The 18,752-nt window shown below is 43.6% G+C and overlaps 1 protein-coding gene and 5 non-coding genes across 7 annotated transcripts in view; 1 reads left to right on the top strand and 5 right to left on the bottom strand.

Annotated features, from left to right (window-relative positions):
• Window positions 1-18,752, top strand: part of LOC127987501 (protein NYNRIN-like) — a 363,443-nt gene that overhangs the window by 181,180 nt on the left and 163,511 nt on the right. The gene's annotated exons all lie outside the window — the stretch shown is intronic.
• LOC128002668 (5S ribosomal RNA) lies at window positions 5,452-5,570 on the bottom strand. Its single transcript, XR_008175412.1, has one exon. It is a non-coding gene; the product is annotated as a 5S ribosomal RNA (ribosomal RNA).
• LOC127995276 (5S ribosomal RNA) lies at window positions 6,072-6,190 on the bottom strand. Its single transcript, XR_008168231.1, has one exon. It is a non-coding gene; the product is annotated as a 5S ribosomal RNA (ribosomal RNA).
• LOC127995086 (5S ribosomal RNA) lies at window positions 11,341-11,459 on the bottom strand. Its single transcript, XR_008168050.1, has one exon. It is a non-coding gene; the product is annotated as a 5S ribosomal RNA (ribosomal RNA).
• LOC127988783 (5S ribosomal RNA) lies at window positions 11,827-11,945 on the bottom strand. The gene has a single exon (XR_008161939.1). It is a non-coding gene; the product is annotated as a 5S ribosomal RNA (ribosomal RNA).
• LOC127995264 (5S ribosomal RNA) lies at window positions 12,301-12,419 on the bottom strand. The gene has a single exon (XR_008168220.1). It is a non-coding gene; the product is annotated as a 5S ribosomal RNA (ribosomal RNA).

Genomic DNA, 18,752 nt, shown 5'->3' with positions numbered 1-18,752 from the left:
GTTTGCGACATGTAATACAGTTGTTTGCAACTTTCTTTACTATCCTCCGACCTTGCACAATCCATGCCTTCCTCCTGGTGCGCAGAAGCGTGGCAGCAACACCTTCATGGTTCTCGTCATGAGCTTCTCTTGACAGTAGTGTTGCGAGCCATGAACGAAATGGAATTAAAGGAACAGCTGTTCCATCTTCTTTCCAGGACTGGATTCGTCCTCCACAGAGAAGGATTCCTGTGCTCTCGTCTTTGTGGACCACCAAGCGGTTCAGTGTTGAGTCCAGGAACTGACTGCCATCTTGGGCTGCGAGGACCAGGTCTTGGAAAGCTTGCGCTCTCTCCTCAGTTGACAAGACAGAGCAGTTTGCCTCCCACTTTGATGAGTCAGGTGCCTGGCATTTTCTCAGCCAGGTTTCTGCAGGCCTTCGAGTCCAGGCTATGGAACCACACAGCTTAGACAGAGAACTGAAGCGTTGAGGTTTCACAAGGCGTACCAAACCAATCGCCCAGGGCCTTCTCTGTCTGTCTGCCACTGATGTTGCACCCGAGACAGCTGGTGATGTTGATCTACCGTTGACTCCATGTCTGAGGTCCGCATTGATGTCAGGCCCGTTAAGGTCAGTTCTTTCTTTTGACTGGGCCCTGGTAATCACAGCTGAGAAGGCTTTCCGCTGAAGTTTTCCCACATCTTCAGCAGCAGAGGGTGTAATCTCACTGGCCATCTTCATAGGCCAGTCGGTCTTAGGCCATTTCAGGAACTCAGGGCCTTGCTGCCATTCTGACCCTTCATCAAGTTCCTCGGGAGTTGCACCTCTGGTTAGAATGTCAGCAATGTTTCGTCTGCCTTCAATCCACCTCCAATCTTCCACATGTCCGGCTTTCTGAATCTCACCGATTCGATTTGCGAAAAAGGTCTGGAAGCCATAGCTGTCCTTTTGGATGGCTGCCAGGATTGTTTGGCTGTCCACAAAGTGAATCCATTGCTTAACTTTAATGTGGCAGTGCTTCTCAAAATACTTTTTTAGGCGGGTAGCGAAGACCGCGCCACAGAGTTCTGCTTTGATCACATCTCCTTTTTGGTCGAGAGGGGTCAGTTTAGCCTTGGATTCCACCAACTTCATTACAACCTTGTCTTGGTTCTCCCACCGCAGGTAGAGTACGGCTCCATAGGAGGATTCGCTTCCATCTGAGAATGTGATCCCTGTCGGTGGGCCTATGGCTCCAGGAGGCGTGAGGCTTCTCTCAAACCTTACCTGGCCAAGTCTCACAAATTCTTCAAAGAGCGTTATTGCGGCTTCTCTAAGTTTCAGTGAGAGAGGGGCATCCCATGTGTCTTTAAATAGGTTGTCCTTGCCAGCTTCCTGGAATGATTCTCGTACCAACATCACTCCCCTCTGTTTGGCTGGTGAGGCAAGACCAACCGGGTCGTATAATGCGGCAATCTGGCTAAGAAGTATGCGTCGGTTAAGGGGATTTGGTGTTCCTTCCCTGACATCCTCCATGCTCAGATTAAATCCTGTCCTCATTTTCCCTCTTTTCTTAGAGAAGTTGATAGAAGTTAGCAACCGGAGCTTGTCTGTCTCAGGTTCGTAACCGGCCCCAAGCGCTTTGTTCTCCCCATCATGCATTTGGTTGGGCAGTACGAGGGTCGTGGGTACAGTTGTTTCAGAAGGGGCTCCACTCCTCCCACTTTGGCGTGACAGAACCCATGGTTTCAGGAAGAAGCCTCCCGCTCTCAAAATCTCCTCCACCCCTTTGGTGATCCTCTCCAGTGTCTTGAGGTCATCATGTGAGGTCAGGATGTCATCCACATAGCTGTCCTCAGTCAGAGCTCGCCGTTCTTCAATCATATCAGCAAACTGAGGAAGGTTGGCTGTCTCTTTCATTGCAACTTGGGCAATACATCCTGCTGGTTTATCGCCGATATTTACTCTTGACGACTGCAAACTCCTCAATGTTGTCCTCAGGGTAGTCTCTCCAGAGAAAGCGGTGGAGGTGAACTTCATCATCTTTCAGCCACACTGAGTTATACATCTTTTTTACATCGCCTAGTGTGGCATGGAGTCCACTCCTGAACCTCAGAAGGACACCTCTGATGGAATTGAGTACATCAGGACCCTTGTGAAGGAGATCATTTAGACTTATGCCTCGGAACTCTTGGCTACTATTCCACACAATTCTCACAGGGGTTGAGGAGGAGTGAGGGTTCGGTGTACCATTTAGGTCCTTCCCAGTTGTTAATTTCCTCCCTTGTGAGTTTTGCAGCAGCCCCTCTTGAAACCATTTCATGTATTTGTTCTTTGTATGCAGCCTTCCACACAGGATCTTTCTCCAGACGTTTCTCAGTGTTTCTGAAGGTCGCCTCCACTGCCTGCCGATTGTTTGGCAGTGCTGTGAGGTCTTTCTTCCAGGGATAAGCTGCGTGTTTGTCCGCCAGCACGTATGTTAGGCATTCTTTTATCTTTTCCAGGTCCCGCTCTTCCTTAAGGGTCATTTCTTTTCCTCCAGGGGGGCACCTACCACACTTGCAGCCACCACATTGGGGACTGCACGCAGCTACGATGCTGCCCCTCCTGAACCACTCGAAGACGTCTTTGTTGGCTGTTGCTGTGCTCCGGACAAGCGCATTTCCTTCCTCTTCCCGAGGTATGATGGTCTCTTTATACGCCATCGAGGCTGATCTCATGGTTCTCGCAAGGTGAGTCTCGGAGCAGTACACGGCCATGTCAACTGTCTCAATGAGATCGGGATGGGTTCCCCCAACGGTCTTTCCTAGGGGACCGTCCCAGAGAACGAGGTCTTCCACAATCCTGATTGGCTGGGGAACAAGACGACCTTCCCGATGACTGATAAGAAGGTCAATCTTTGTGGGACGGACCAGTTCGTCTCTGGGTACATTTGGGAAAAACTTCTGCAGTTGCTCGGCAGTGACTGATTGAGTCACTTCGGCGATGTTTTCCAGGCCATAGCAGAGAATTCTATGCTCTGCCACTTTTCCCTTGGATGTCTTCACCTTCAGCCGCAGGGAATATCTTTTGGTCAGGACAGTCTTCTTCATTCCCCCGATTCCATGGACTATAAGCCTGATGTTCTCACCGCACAGTCCAAGTTGATCGGCAGTTTCATTGGTGATATAATTGGTATCAGATGCGAGGTCGATTAGGGAGCCAATAAGGCAACCCGAGTTTGTCGTCACTTCCATCAGCATCATCACCACTGGATGTTCTTGCAGTGCATCTCCAGTCTTGGCACATACAGTTGATGATATTTTGTTTGAGAATGCATTCTTGTATTTCTCTCTTTGTTCTGGAGTAAGTTCTGCCAGAAACTCCTCTTGTTTGTTGGTTAGGCCAAGTTTCTTTCCTCCAATTTTTATGGTACTCTGCTCCTCACTGCTGTAGTCCTTCTTTGGAGTCGGTAGCTTAGGACACAGAAGGTAATTGTGGTCCGACACCCCTCCTTTCCGACAGTCTACTTTTGGGCAGAGGTATCTGGGTGTGCATCCTTTACCATCCTTGGGGTGGGGCCTCAAACACTTGGAGCACAACCCTAGCTTCTTCACATGGGCCCTTTTTCTTAAGAGATCTTGCTCCCTGAAAATCTTGCACGCAAATAGCTTGCCAGCATGGGAGTCATCTTCACAGACAGTACAGCTGGGATAGTCGTCCTTCTGACCTGCTGTGGATTTAGTAAAAGCCTTCCTCCCTCTCTTATCTGGGTAGTCTGCAGCACCCTTTTCCACAGGGCCTTTGTCCACAGGGCTTGGCTCCAACTGATCCAATTCCTCAAGAATCTCCTCTTGCCTTTTCAAGAATCCTAGGAGGCAATCAAAATGATACTTTGGAGAGAACCTGTTTGCTGGGTCAGTTTTGTGCATAATCCACTCCTTCTTGAGTGAACTGGGAAGCTTGCTTTCAAGAGATTGAGCAACAACACGGTTCTTCACGGCATCCTCTTCACCAAGAATCTGGAGGTTGTACAGTGCTCTTTCAACAGCCTGGATCAGTTCAATGGTTCTTCTTGGATTGTTTCCTTTAACAGGGGGAAGAGACTGGACTTCGCTGGTGATCATTAGGACTATTTTTGCTTTGTTCCCGTATTTGCTGTCCAGCAGCCTGAACATATCGTCGGCGGATCCACAGCTAGATAGGACGAGATCCTTCTTGACCTTTTCGTGGAGACTATTTAATAAGTGGAACTTTTTTATACATTCCACACCTTGTGGGTTACCCAATTCTTGTAGGTCCTCCCACTCAGTCTTCCAGCGGTAATAGTCCCTCATGTCACCAGAGAAAGTCGGTAGCCGTGCTCTTTCAAGGCTGATTTGAGGCTTGAGATTAAAGTTTCCTTTGGTCCTTTCCGGGCTGCTCTGCTGTGAGAGGGGCCGTGTGTTCATGTTCAATGCCCCCGCATACGTTTTGGGCTTCAGCTGGCGATCGGCAAATATGTCAGGGAGAGAGATGAAAGGAGCATCTCGTATCGGATCACCAACCGCGCTGCTTTCATCTTCCAGGTTTCTTTCTCTACCCTTCACTTGGTCTGCTTCGTCCTCCTCCAGTTTGTCAGACAACGCCAGGACCCTCTTCTTTAGTGTCTTGTGGCGTGTCCTGAGATCTAATGCCCTCGAACCAGGAACCAACTCCTTCCACTCTACTAGCATTTCTCTGAGTTCAATGACCTCTCTCTCAAGACCTCTATTTCTTAGCCTACGGTCCTTGACTGACTTCCGAGGGTTAACTTCCTCTTCCTCTGCCTGAGTGATGGCCGACTCAGCTGTTTTGACCTGCTTAAAAAACACCTCCTCTGCATAGCTGGTCCAAAAGGTTTCCTGGGAGGCATTCTTTACCTCGAGGAACCTGTTCTCACACTCCGCTGTCTTTTCATCAATTTGGTTTGCAGATTCTATGACCTCCTCATCCGATGACTCTCTCAGGGCTTCAGCATACTCATGTCCCGCATCTATGACTTTAAAAAAGTCTGTCCTGAAAATCTTCCATTCACTGAGAACTTCAGTCGGTTCCAAGAGTCCCGGTTTGGTGAGAGTATGAGCCCTTTTGGTGAATGAAGCCTGTGCTCTTGATCGCACACTTTTAAGCTTTTCCAAGTCTGCCATTGTTACTCCCTTTGTGTTGACTGGAGAGACGTCAATGCCAATGTGCACACGAGCTCCTTTATCCTTGATCAACGGGCAGTTTGATTAATGATAAACTTGGGGTCAGTCAAAGAAGTGAGAGGCCAGCTGATCCTGGGTTGATTGAGCTTCCTTAATGAAGCAGTCCGTGGCTGTTTTTTGCTGCATTCAATCCAGTGCAGTGGGCCGCGGTTTATAACTGTTCGGTTCTTTAAGAATATCCCCACCGAACGGGGCGTCAGGAGAGGACACGTTGTTACAACTCGTAGTGGATTTTATTTATTCTAACGCAACAATTATTATATACTAAGTGAAAAATGTCCAAAAAGCTTACAGCACCTGGTATTCCCAGGCAGTCTCCCATCCATGTACTAACCAGGCCCAAACCTGCTTAGCTTCCGAGATCAGACGAGATCGGGCATAGCCAGGTTGGTATGGCCGTAAGCGAAGTCTGCTGCAAAGAGAGGGCTATTTAAAGAACAGCCAATCTTATCGCCAGTACATTATATAAGTAGGAAAGAAAACCCAAAAGCTTAAAGCACCTGGTATTCCTAGGCAGTCTCTCATAAAAGTACTAACCAGACCTAAACCTGCTAAGATTCAGAGATCGGGCATTGACTCTTTTTTTTTTTTTAATGAAAGATTATTATATAATTCGTGAAATTTTCCAAAAAGATTAAAGCACCTGGTATTCCCAGGCAGTCTCCCATCCATGTACTAAGCAGGCCCAAACCTGCTAATATTCAGAGATCAGGCATTGACTCTATTTTTTGGCAAAATTATTATATACTAAGTGAAAAATGTCCAAAAAGCTTACAGCACCTGGTATTCCCAGGCAGTCTCCCATCCATGTACTAACCAGGCCCAAACCTGCTAATATTCAGAGATCGGGCATTGACTCTATTTTTTGGCAAAATTATTATATACTAAGTGAAAAATGTCCAAAAAGCTTACAGCACCTGGTATTCCCAGGCGGTCTCCCATCCAAGTACTAACCAGGCCCAAACCTGCTTAGCTTCCGAGATCAGACGAGATCGGGCATAGCCAGGTTGGTATGGCCGTAAGCGAAGTCTGCTGCAAAGAGTGCTGCTGAAGAAGTGGTGCTGCTCTTCTGTCTAGAAATATGGCAAATAGTCTTAGTGTTTATACTTGACTAACTGGGGCCCAGGTCAGGAAGCAGACAGACTGGCTAAACCGACCGTCTGCTAGCTGCCTCCCGTCACAGAGGTCAGTTAATTCTCAGCACATAGAGACTCTTTCACCTAGATATCACACTATAGAGACTGTGTCTGTTCCCCGAACTAGAAAATACAAAAAAAGTCCAAACCAAGTTAAGGTTAACAATTTAATTGAGGTTCAACAAATAAAAAACAAATGCAATATGGATAAACAAATGATAAAGATTGGCTTACTGAATATCAGATCCATTTCTACGAAAACACTTTTTGTAAATAATATGATAACTGATCATAATATAGATGTGCTCTGTTTGACAGAAACTTGGCTAAAACCTGATGATTACATTATTTTAAATGAGTCCACCCCCCAAGATTACTGTGTGACGAGTCAGCTGCCTCCTCCCTGATTGTCACCGGCACCCCGTCCTAAATCGCCGCCCTTCACCAGGCTCCCGACTGGAGTGGGTGTGTGAGAGGAGGGGCGCTGGACGAGTCAGGGCTGGCGGCGTGTGATGGGGCACACCTGGAGGAAGTGGAGCCTCATTACCGCCGCTGTTTAAAAGCCCAACGCGCCTCTCCTCAGGAGACCGGTCTCTTCCCTGTGCATGCACACTGGTGTCCTCGTGGGTCCAGGAAGGGTGCGTTGAGGGACTCCCGCGCCACCAAGACGTGAGCTGCCGGACCCGCGATCCGGATGGGAACCGCACCCGTATACACGGCCGACGGGCCAGGATGCCGGGCCGTCCATCCCCTACCAGCGCCGCGGCCAACGAGAGAGACGCGGCCGCTAAGAGGAAGCCGCCGCCCCTCGCGCCCCGGACCAAGGAGGGGAGCGCGTGCGGCCGCCGGACTCCGCCCCTTACCTGGACCCTTCCTCCATGAACACTGCCCGACCCACACGAACCCCGCAGCACAACGAGGACACCAGATCCCCTGTTATTTTGGACACTTTCCCCCTTTGGCCACTTTTATTCCCTGTGTTTTATGATTTCTGTTAATAAAAGCCTCTCCGAGGCCTGACGCCACGCCCACTGTGTCTGTCTTGTGCTCCTCCCGTGACAACTGTTATAAACATGAGCCGTGTTTAAAAGGCAAAGGGGGAGGAGTTGCTTCAATTTATAACAACGTTTTTAGGATTTCTCAGAGGGCAGGCTTCAAGTATAACTCGTTTGAAGTAATGGTGCTTCATATAACATTATCCAGAGAAACCAATGTTAATGATAAATCCCCTGTTATGTTTGTACTGGCTACTGTATACAGGCCACCAGGGCACCATACAGACTTTATTAAAGAGTTTGGTGATTTTACATCCGAGTTAGTTCTGGCAGCAGATAAAGTCTTAATAGTTGGTGATTTTAATATCCATGTTGATAATGAAAAAGACGCATTGGGATCAGCATTTATAGACATTCTGAACTCTATTGGTGTTAGACAACATGTTTCAGGACCTACTCATTGTCGAAATCATACTCTAGATTTAATACTGTCACATGGAATTGATGTTGATAGTGTTGAAATTATTCAGCCAAGTGATGATATCTCAGATCATTATTTAGTTCTGTGTAAACTTCATATAGCCAAAATTGTAAATTCTACTTCTTGTTACAAGTATCGAAGAACCATCACTTTTACCACAAAAGACTGCTTTTTAAGTTATCTTCCTGATGTATCCAAATTCCTTAGCATATCCAAAACCTCAGAACAACTTGATGATGTAACAGAAACTATGGACTCTCTCTTTTCTAGCACTTTAAATACAGTTGCTCCTTTACGCTTAAGGAAGGTTAAGGAAAACAGTTTGACACCATGGTATAATGAGCATACTCGCACCCTAAAGAGAGCAGCCCGAAAAATGGAGCGCAGCTGGAGGAAAACAAAACTAGAGGTATTTCGTATTGCTTGGCGGGAAAGTAGCATATCCTATAGAAAAGCATTAAAACCTGCTAGATCTGATTACTTTTCTTCTCTTTTAGAAGAAAACAAACATAACCCCAGGTATTTATTCAATACAGTGGCTAAATTAACGAAAAATAAAGCCTCAACAAGTGTTGACATTTCCCAACACCACAACAGTAATGACTTTATGAACTACTTTACTTCTAAAATCGATACTATTAGAGATAAAATTGCAACCATTCAGCCGTCAGCTACCGTATCACATCAGACAGTGCACTATAGACCCCCTGAGGAACAGTTCCACTCATTCTCTACTATAGGAGAGGAAGAATTGTATAAACTTGTTAAATCATTTAAACCAACAACATGTATGTTAGACCCTATACCATCTAAGCTCTTAAAAGAGGTGCTTCCAGAAGTCATAGGTCCTCTTCTGACTATTATTAATTCCTCATTGTCATTAGGATATGTCCCCAAAACCTTCAAACTGGCTGTTATTAAGCCTCTCATAAAAAAAGCCACAACTTGACCCCAGAGAACTTGTTAGTTATAGACCAATCTCGAATCTCCCTTTTCTGTCCAAGATACTAGAAAAGGTGGTATCCTCACAAGTATATTCCTTCTTAGAGAATAATGGTATATGTGAGGATTTCCAGTCAGGATTTAGACCGTATCATAGTACTGAGACTGCTCTCCTTAGAGTTACAAATGATCTGCTCTTATCATCTGATCGTGGGTGTATCTCTCTATTAGTTTTATTGGATCTTAGTGCTGCGTTTGACACAATTGACCACAACATTCTTTTGCATAGACTTGAACACTTTGTTGGCATCAGTGGAAGTGCATTAGCATGGTTTAAATCGTACTTATATGACCGCCATCAGTTCGTAGCAGTGAATGAAGATGTATCATATCGATCACAAGTGCAGTATGGAGTACCTCAAGGCTCAGTACTAGGGCCGCTGCTCTTCACGCTTTATATGTTACCCTTGGGAGATATCATCAGGAAACATGGTGTTAGCTTTCACTGTTATGCTGATGATACGCAGCTCTATATTTCCTCGCAGCCTGGTGAAACACACCAATTTGAAAAACTAATGGAATGCATAGTCGATATAAAAAATTGGATGACGAGTAATTTCTTACTGCTAAATTCAGAAAAAACAGAGGTGTTAATCATAGGGCCTAAAAACTCTGCTTGTAATAACCTAGAACACGGTCTAAGACTTGATGGTTGCTCTGTCAATTCTTCGTCATCAGTTAGGAACCTAGGTGTGCTACTTGATCGCAATCTTTCCTTAGAAAGACACGTTTCTAGCATTTGTAAAACTGCATTTTTCCATATCAAAAATATATCTAAATTACGGCCTATGCTCTCAATGTCAAATGCAGAAATGTTAATCCATGCATTTATGACTTCAAGGTTAGACTATTGTAATGCTTTATTGGGTGGTTGTTCTGCACGCTTGGTAAACAAACTACAGCTAGTCCAAAATGCAGCAGCAAGAGTTCTTACTAGAACCAGGAAGTATGACCATATTAGCCCGGTCCTGTCCACACTGCACTGGCTCCCTATCAAACATCGTATAGATTTTAAAATATTGCTTATTACTTATAAAGCCCTGAATGGTTTAGCACCTCAGTATTTGAATGAGCTCCTTTTACATTATACTCCTCTACGTCCGCTACGTTCTCAAAACTCAGGCAATTTGATAATACCTAGAATATCAAAATCAACTGCGGCAGGCAGATCCTTTTCCTATTTGGCGCCTAAACTCTGGAATAACCTACCTAACATTGTTCGGGAGGCAGACACACTCTTGCAGTTTAAATCTAGATTAAAGACCCATCTCTTTAACCTGGCATACACATAACATACTAATATGCTTTTAATATCCAAATCCGTTAAAGGATTTTTAGGCTGCATTAATTAGGTAAACCGGAACCGGAAACACTTCACATAACACCGTACTTTCTACATCATTAGAAGAATGGCATCTACGCTAATATTTGTCTGTTTCTCTCTTGTTCCGAGGTCACCGTGGCCACGAGATCCAGTCTGTGTCCAGATCAGAGGGTCACTGCAGTCACCCGGATCCAGTACGTATCCAGACCAGATGGTGGATCAGCACCTAGAAAGGACCTCTACTGCCCTGAAAGACAGCGGAGACCAGGACAACTAGAGCCCCAGATACAGATCCCCTGTAAAGACCTTGTCTCAGAGGAGCACCAGGACAAGACCACAGGAAACAGATGATTCTTCTGCACAATCTGACTTTGCTGCAGCCTGGAATTGAACTACTGGTTTTTGTCTGGTCAGAGGAGAACTGACCCCCCAACTGAGCCTGGTTTCTCCCAAGGTTTTTTTCTCCATTCTGTCACCAATGGAGTTTCGGTTCCTTGCCGCTGTCGCCTCTGGCTTGCTTAGTTGGGGTCACTTCATCTACAGCGATATCATTGACTTGATTGCAAATAAAAACAGACACTATTTCAACTGAACAGAGATGACATAGCTGAATTCAATGATGAACTGCCTTTAACTATCATTTTGCATTATTGAGACACTGTTTTCCAAATGAATGTTGTTCAGTGCTTTGACGCAATGTATTTTGTTTAAAGCACTATATAAATAAAGGTGATTGATTGATTGAAGAGAGGGCTATTTAAAGAACAGCCAATCTTATCGCCAGTACATTATATAAGTAGGAAAGAAAACCCAAAAGCTTAAAGCACCTGGTATTCCTAGGCAGTCTCTCATAAAAGTACTAACCAGACCTAAACCTGCTAAGATTCAGAGATCGGGCATTGACTCTATTTTTTTTTTTTTTTAATGAAAGATTATTATATAATTCGTGAAATTTTCCAAAAAGATTAAAGCACCTGGTATTCCCAGGCAGTCTCCCATCCATGTACTAACCAGGCCCAAACCTGCAAATATTCAGAGATCGGGCATTGACTCTATTTTTTGGCAAAATTATTATATACTAAGTGAAAAATGTCCAAAAAGCTTACAGCACCTGGTATTCCCAGGCAGTCTCCCATCCATGTACTAACCAGGCCCAAACCTGCTAATATTCAGAGATCGGGCATTGACTCTATTTTTTGGCAAAATTATTATATACTAAGTGAAAAATGTCCAAAAAGCTTACAGCACCTGGTATTCCCAGGCGGTCTCCCATCCAAGTACTAACCAGGCCCAAACCTGCTTAGCTTCCGAGATCAGACGAGATCGGGCATAGCCAGGTTGGCATGGCCGTAAGCGAAGTCTGCTGCAAAGAGAGGGCTATTTAAAGACCAGCCAATCTTATTGCCAGTACATTATATAAGTAGGAAAGAAACCCCAAAAGCTTAAAGCACCTGGTATTCCTAGGCAGTCTCTCATAAAAGTACTAACCAGACCTAAACCTGCTAAGATTCAGAGATCGGGCATTGACTCTTTTTTTTTTTTTTTTAATGAAAGATTATTATATAATTCGTGAAATTTTCCAAAAGGATTAAAGCACCTGGTATTCCCAGGCAGTCTCCCATCCATGTACTAACCAGGCCCAAACCTGCTAATATTCAGAGATCAGGCATTGACTCTATTTTTTGGCAAAATTATTATAAACTAAGTGAAAAATGTCCAAAAAGCTTACAGCACCTGGTATTCCCAGGCGGTCTCCCATCCAAGTACTAACCAGGCCCAAACCTGCTTAGCTTCCGAGATCAGACGAGATCGGGCATAGCCAGGTTGGTATGGCTGTAAGCGAAGTCTGCTGCAAAGAGAGGGCTATTTAAAGACCAGCCAATCTTATCGCCAGTACATTATATAAGTAGGAAAGAAAACCCAAAAGCTTAAAGCACCTGGTATTCCTAGGCAGTCTCTCATCAAAGTACTAACCAGACCTAAACCTGCTAAGATTCAGAGATCGGGCATTGACTATTTTTTGGCAAAATTATTATATACTAAGTGAAAAATGTCCAAAAGCTTACAGCACCTGGTATTCCCAGGCAGTCTCCCATCCATGTACTAACCAGGCCCAAACCTGCTAATATTCAGAGATCGGGCATTGACTCTATTTTTTGGCAAAATTATTATATACTAAGTGAAAAATGTCCAAAAAGCTTACAGCACCTGGTATTCCCAGGCGGTCTCCCATCCAAGTACTAACCAGGCCCAAACCTGCTTAGCTTCCGAGATCAGACGAGATCGGGCATAGCCAGGTTGGTATGGCCGTAAGCGAAGTCTGCTGCAAAGAGTGCTGCTGAAGAAGTGGTGCTGCTCTTCTGTCTAGAAATATGGCAAATAGTCTTAGTGTTTATACTTGACTAACTGGGGCACAGGTCAGGAAGCAGACAGACTGGCTAAACCGACTGTCTGCTAGCTGCCTCCCGTCACAGAGGTCAGTTAATTCTCAGCACATAGAGACTCTTTCACCTAGATATCACACTATAGAGACTGTGTCTGTTCCCCGAACTAGAAAATACAAAAAATGTCCAAACCAAGTTAAGGTTAACAATTTAATTGAGGTTCAACAAATAAAAAACAAATGCAATATGGATAAACAAATGATAAAGATTGGCTTATTGAATATCAGATCCATTTCTACGAAAACACTTTTTGTAAATAATATGATAACTGATCATAATATAGATGTGCTCTGTTTGACAGAAACTTGGCTAAAACCTGATGATTACATTATTTTAAATGAGTCCACCCCCCAAGATTACTGTTATAAACATGAGCCGCGTTTAAAAGGCAAAGGGGGAGGAGTTGCTTCAATTTATAACAACGTTTTTAGGATTTCTCAGAGGGCAGGCTTCAAGTATAACTCGTTTGAAGTAATGGTGCTTCATATAACATTATCCAGAGAAACCAATGTTAATGATAAATCCCCTGTTATGTTTGTACTGGCTACTGTATACAGGCCACCAGGGCACCATACAGACTTTATTAAAGAGTTTGGTGATTTTACATCCGAGTTAGTTCTGGCTGCAGATAAAGTCTTAATAGTTGGTGATTTTAATATCCATGTCGATAATGAAAAAGACGCATTGGGATCAGCATTTATAGACATTCTGAACTCTATTGGTGTTAGACAACATGTTTCAGGACCTACTCATTGTCGAAATCATACTCTAGATTTAATACTGTCACATGGAATTGATGTTGATAGTGTTGAAATTATTCAGCCAAGTGATGATATCTCAGATCATTATTTAGTTCTGTGTAAACTTCATATAGCCAAAATTGTAAATTCTACTTCTTGTTACAAGTATCGAAGAACCATCACTTCTACCACAAAAGACTGCTTTTTAAGTTATCTTCCTGATGTATCCAAATTCCTTAGCATATCCAAAACCTCAGAACAACTTGATGATGTAACAGAAACTATGGACTCTCTCTTTTCTAGCACTTTAAATACAGTTGCTCCTTTACGCTTAAGGAAGGTTAAGGAAAACAGTTTGACACCATGGTATAATGAGCATACTCGCACCCTAAAGAGAGCAGCCCGAAAAATGGAGCGCAGCTGGAGGAAAACAAAACTAGAGGTATTTCGTATTGCTTGGCGGGAAAGTAGCATATCCTATAGAAAAGCATTAAAACCTGCTAGATCTGATTACTTTTCTTCTCTTTTAGAAGAAAACAAACATAACCCCAGGTATTTATTCAATACAGTGGCTAAATTAACGAAAAATAAAGCCTCAACAAGTGTTGACATTTCCCAACACCACAACAGTAATGACTTTATGAACTACTTTACTTCTAAAATCGATACTATTAGAGATAAAATTGCAACCATTCAGCCGTCAGCTACCGTATCACATCAGACAGTGCACTATAGACCCCCTGAGGAACAGTTCCACTCATTCTCTACTATAGGAGAGGAAGAATTGTATAAACTTGTTAAATCATTTAAACCAACAACATGTATGTTAGACCCTATACCATCTAAGCTCTTAAAAGAGGTGCTTCCAGAAGTCATAGGTCCTCTTCTGACTATTATTAATTCCTCATTGTCATTAGGATATGTCCCCAAAACCTTCAAACTGGCTGTTATTAAGCCTCTCATAAAAAAGCCACAACTTGACCCCAGAGAACTTGTTAGTTATAGACCAATCTCGAATCTCCCTTTTCTGTCCAAGATACTAGAAAAGGTGGTATCCTCACAATTATATTCCTTCTTAGAGAATAATGGTATATGTGAGGATTTCCAGTCAGGATTTAGACCGTATCATAGTACTGAGACTGCTCTCCTTAGAGTTACAAATGATCTGCTCTTATCATCTGATCGTGGGTGTATCTCTCTATTAGTTTTATTGGATCTTAGTGCTGCGTTTGACACAATTGACCACAACATTCTTTTGCACAGACTTGAACACTTTGTTGGCATCAGTGCAAGTGCATTAGCATGGTTTAAATCGTACTTATATGACCGCCATCAGTTCGTAGCAGTGAATGAAGATGTATCATATCGATCACAAGTGCAGTATGGAGTACCTCAAGGCTCAGTACTAGGGCCGCTGCTCTTCACGCTTTATATGTTACCCTTGGGAGATATCATCAGGAAACATGGTGTTAGCTTTCACTGTTATGCTGATGATACGCAGCTCTATATTTCCTCGCAGCCTGGTGAAACACACCAATTTGTCTAAGACTTGATGGTTGCTCTGTCAATTCTTCGTCATCAGTTAGGAACCTAGGTGTGCTACTTGATCGCAATCTTTCCTTAGAAAGACACATTTCTAGCATTTGTAAAACCGCATTTTTCCATCTCAAAAATATATCTAAATTACGGCCTATGCTCTCAATGTCAAATGCAGAAATGTTAATCCATGCATTTATGACTTCAAGGTTAGACTATTGTAATGCTTTATTGGGTGGTTGTTCTGCACGCTTGGTAAACAAACTACAGCTAGTCCAAAATGCAGCAGCAAGAGTTCTTACTAGAACCAGGAAGTATGACCATATTAGCCCGGTCCTGTCCACACTGCACTGGCTCCCTATCAAACATTGTATAGATTTTAAAATATTGCTTATTACTTATAAAGCCCTGAATGGTTTAGCACCTCGGTATTTGAATGAGCTCCTTTTACATTATACTCCTCTACGTCCGCTACGTTCTCAAAACTCAGGCAATTTGATAATACCTAGAATATCAAAATCAACTGCGGGCGGCAGATCCTTTTCCTATTTGGCGCCTAAACTCTGGAATAACCTACCTAACATTGTTCGGGAGGCAGACACACTCTTGCAGTTTAAATCTAGATTAAAGACCCATCTCTTTAACCTGGCATACACATAACATACTAATATGCTTTTAATATCCAAATCCGTTAAAGGATTTTTAGGCTGCATTAATTAGGTAAACCGGAACCGGAAACACTTCACATAACACCGTACTTTCTACATCATTAGAAGAATGGCATCTACGCTAATATTTGTCTGTTTCTCTCTTGTTCCGAGGTCACCGTGGCCACGAGATCCAGTCTGTGTCCAGATCAGAGGGTCACTGCAGTCACCCGGATCCAGTACGTATCCAGACCAGATGGTGGATCAGCACCTAGAAAGGACCTCTACTGCCCTGAAAGACAGCGGAGACCAGGACAACTAGAGCCCCAGATACAGATCCCCTGTAAAGACCTTGTCTCAGAGGAACACCAGGACAAGACCACAGGAAACAGATGATTCTTCTGCACAATCTGACTTTGCTGCAGCCTGGAATTGAACTACTGGTTTTCGTCTGGTCAGAGGAGAACTGACCCCCCAACTGAGCCTGGTTTCTCCCAAGGTTTTTTTCTCCATTCTGTCACCGATGGAGTTTCGGTTCCTTGCCGCTGTCGCCTCTGGCTTGCTTAGTTGGGGTCACTTCATCTACAGCAATATCATTGACTTGATTGCAAATAAAAACAGACACTATTTCAACTGAACAGAGATGACATAGCTGAATTCAATGATGAACTGCCTTTAACTATCATTTTGCATTATTGAGACACTGTCTCCAAATGAATGTTGTTCAGTGCTTTGACGCAATGTATTTTGTTTAAAGCACTATATAAATAAAGGTGATTGATTGATTGATTGAACAGAGGGCTATTTAAAGAACAGCCAATCTTATCGCCAGTACATTATATAAGTAGGAAAGAAAACCCAAAAGCTTAAAGCACCTGGTATTCCTAGGCAGTCTCTCATAAAAGTACTAACCAGACCTAAACCTGCTAAGATTCAGAGATCGGGCATTGACTCTTTTTTTTTTTTTTTTAATGAAAGATTATTATATAATTCGTGAAATTTTCCAAAAAGATTAAAGCACCTGGTATTCCCAGGCAGTCTCCCATCCATGTACTAACCAGGCCCAAACCTGCAAATATTCAGAGATCGGCATTGACTCTATTTTTTGGCAAAATTATGGTTCGGTTCTTTAAGAATATCCCCACCGAATGGGGCGTCAGGAGAGGACACGTTGTTACAACTCGTAGTGGATTTTATTTATTCTTGGTTCATTTTTAATTACAGTTGATTAGTCCACAAATATCAGCAGCAGGTTATAAACCTGGAGAAATAGAGAGGTTATAATGTAAACAATACTGATAACCATAAAATCTAAATATAAATATAGATTACATAATATAATATATACAAATATAAATAAAATATAAATTTCAATATAGTCAGTATTTAATCTTATAAATATCATAATATACTTTGTGTAGCCATTTAGTTTAAATACTAAGCACATGCATATTAACACAGAAATGCAACAACTTCACACACACCAAATATACAATGTCAATGTTACACATTAAACCAATAGCGTTCTCAGTCTGTTGGCTCAAAGTGAAAAACAGTGAGTGTAGTTCTAAGTGGCATCGCTGAGCATAGTAATCCATTACAAAATGTAAAGTGATCAACTACATTACCCATCCAGCACCGCAAACAGGAAGTAACTCGTGTGACAGTGAAACGCTCCAATTTCAAACATTTGCCTTTTTATAGCCACGGATACTATCGAGCCGACAATATTAAACATCAGATCGCACACAAGGTTTTATCAGCGTGACCAAAGTAACAGTTATCAATCATACAAACCGCGCACATATAACGGCAGCACAGCAGTAACGCAACAGACAACAAACTCAATGGATAAAAACAGCAGCTTACCGGTGGCGCATCTCTCCTGACGAGACAACATGCCAAAATGAATACTCGCTCCCACTTATAGCCCGCGCTCATTCATTACTGGATTTAACACACCTGTTTGGGATTTGACTGGTCCATGCTTCAATCAGGTAAGTGAAACCTCCCACCTATTATCCTGCGTTACATTACGAACACCCGTGACATAGTGAACGCAACACCTCCCACTTGACCGACTGATCATGTGATTTAAGGCGGTCACAGGCAAAACATTACACCACATATATATCCTTTGTTTTGTTTTTTTGTTTTTTGTTTTTTTGTTTTTTTTCTTCTTCATGAAGAATAGGACACCATTGTCATTGTTCAGACACCTCCCCTGACAGATGTGTGGTGTTCTGCCAGGTTTGGTCATATGGGGTATGTACTCTTCATTCTTCGTGAATGGTGGTGCAAGTGGTGGTGAAGGCAGCATAGAAGCATACCAACCAGTGAAAAAAAAAAAAAAAAAAAAAGAGAGAAAGAGAGAGAGAGAAAGAGGTATCCTGAGGTAATGCCTTCATAATTGGGGTTTGGGTGTTTAGGCAGCGCCTGGAGAACTGGTGGCCAAAGAGACGAGGTCTAGGAGTCACTGGTCTTCCACAGGGATGAGGACTACCAGTCTCCTCACGTCTCGCCGTAGGATGACTGACGTCAACTGCTGAGTATTCCTCTTCAGTTGCCCAACTATAAGGGAGGCAAGGGGGGCCTGCACACGTCTTAACGTCTGCGTCTCTCACAAGTCCTTTCTTGTCAGGGTACACAGCCTGGATCCGTCCGAGCCGGAATTGCCCTCGCAGTGCGTTTTGATCAGCAATCCAAACAATGTCACCTATCGCTACATTTCTTTGGGTCTGGTGCCCCTTTGGCCGAATGAATAAATTAGGTCCGGCCAGTTCACTCCACTTCTTCCAGAACATATCCACACCAATCTGGATGAATCTGAAACGGCGCCAGGGATGGGTGCACAAGTCAATTCCTCCTGTATCTCCCCCTTGCCTGGTCCTCCCGAGAAGCAGAGTATTGGGGGTCAAATACTCTGTAGAGTCTTCTTGTTCTTGTGCCCTAGCGTCAATCGGCCTTTCATTTGTGAGGTTAGCTGCCTGGTAGAAGAGGGTTTGGAGCTCACCCCAGGTGAGCGAGCTTGTTGTCCCTCCGAGGCTAGTGAGAGCCCTTTTTATGACCTTAACTGCAGCTTCCGCAGACCCGTTGCGATGAGGTGCGTCAGCCGGATGAAAGTTCCATGCCCACACTGTCCCATTCTTGGCGGCTTTGTCCTCTATGGATGCTTCCCGTAAGGTAGCTAAGTACCTATGCAAATCTTGTAGGGCAGGTTTAGCTCCAATGAAATTGGTTCCTCTATCTGACCACAATTTTCTGGGATTGCCTCTCAATGC

This window comes from Carassius gibelio, chromosome B22 (genome assembly GCF_023724105.1).
Source record: "Carassius gibelio isolate Cgi1373 ecotype wild population from Czech Republic chromosome B22, carGib1.2-hapl.c, whole genome shotgun sequence".
Classification (NCBI taxonomy): domain Eukaryota; kingdom Metazoa; phylum Chordata; class Actinopteri; order Cypriniformes; family Cyprinidae; genus Carassius; species Carassius gibelio.
This window is presented reverse-complemented; position numbering and strand designations above follow the sequence as displayed.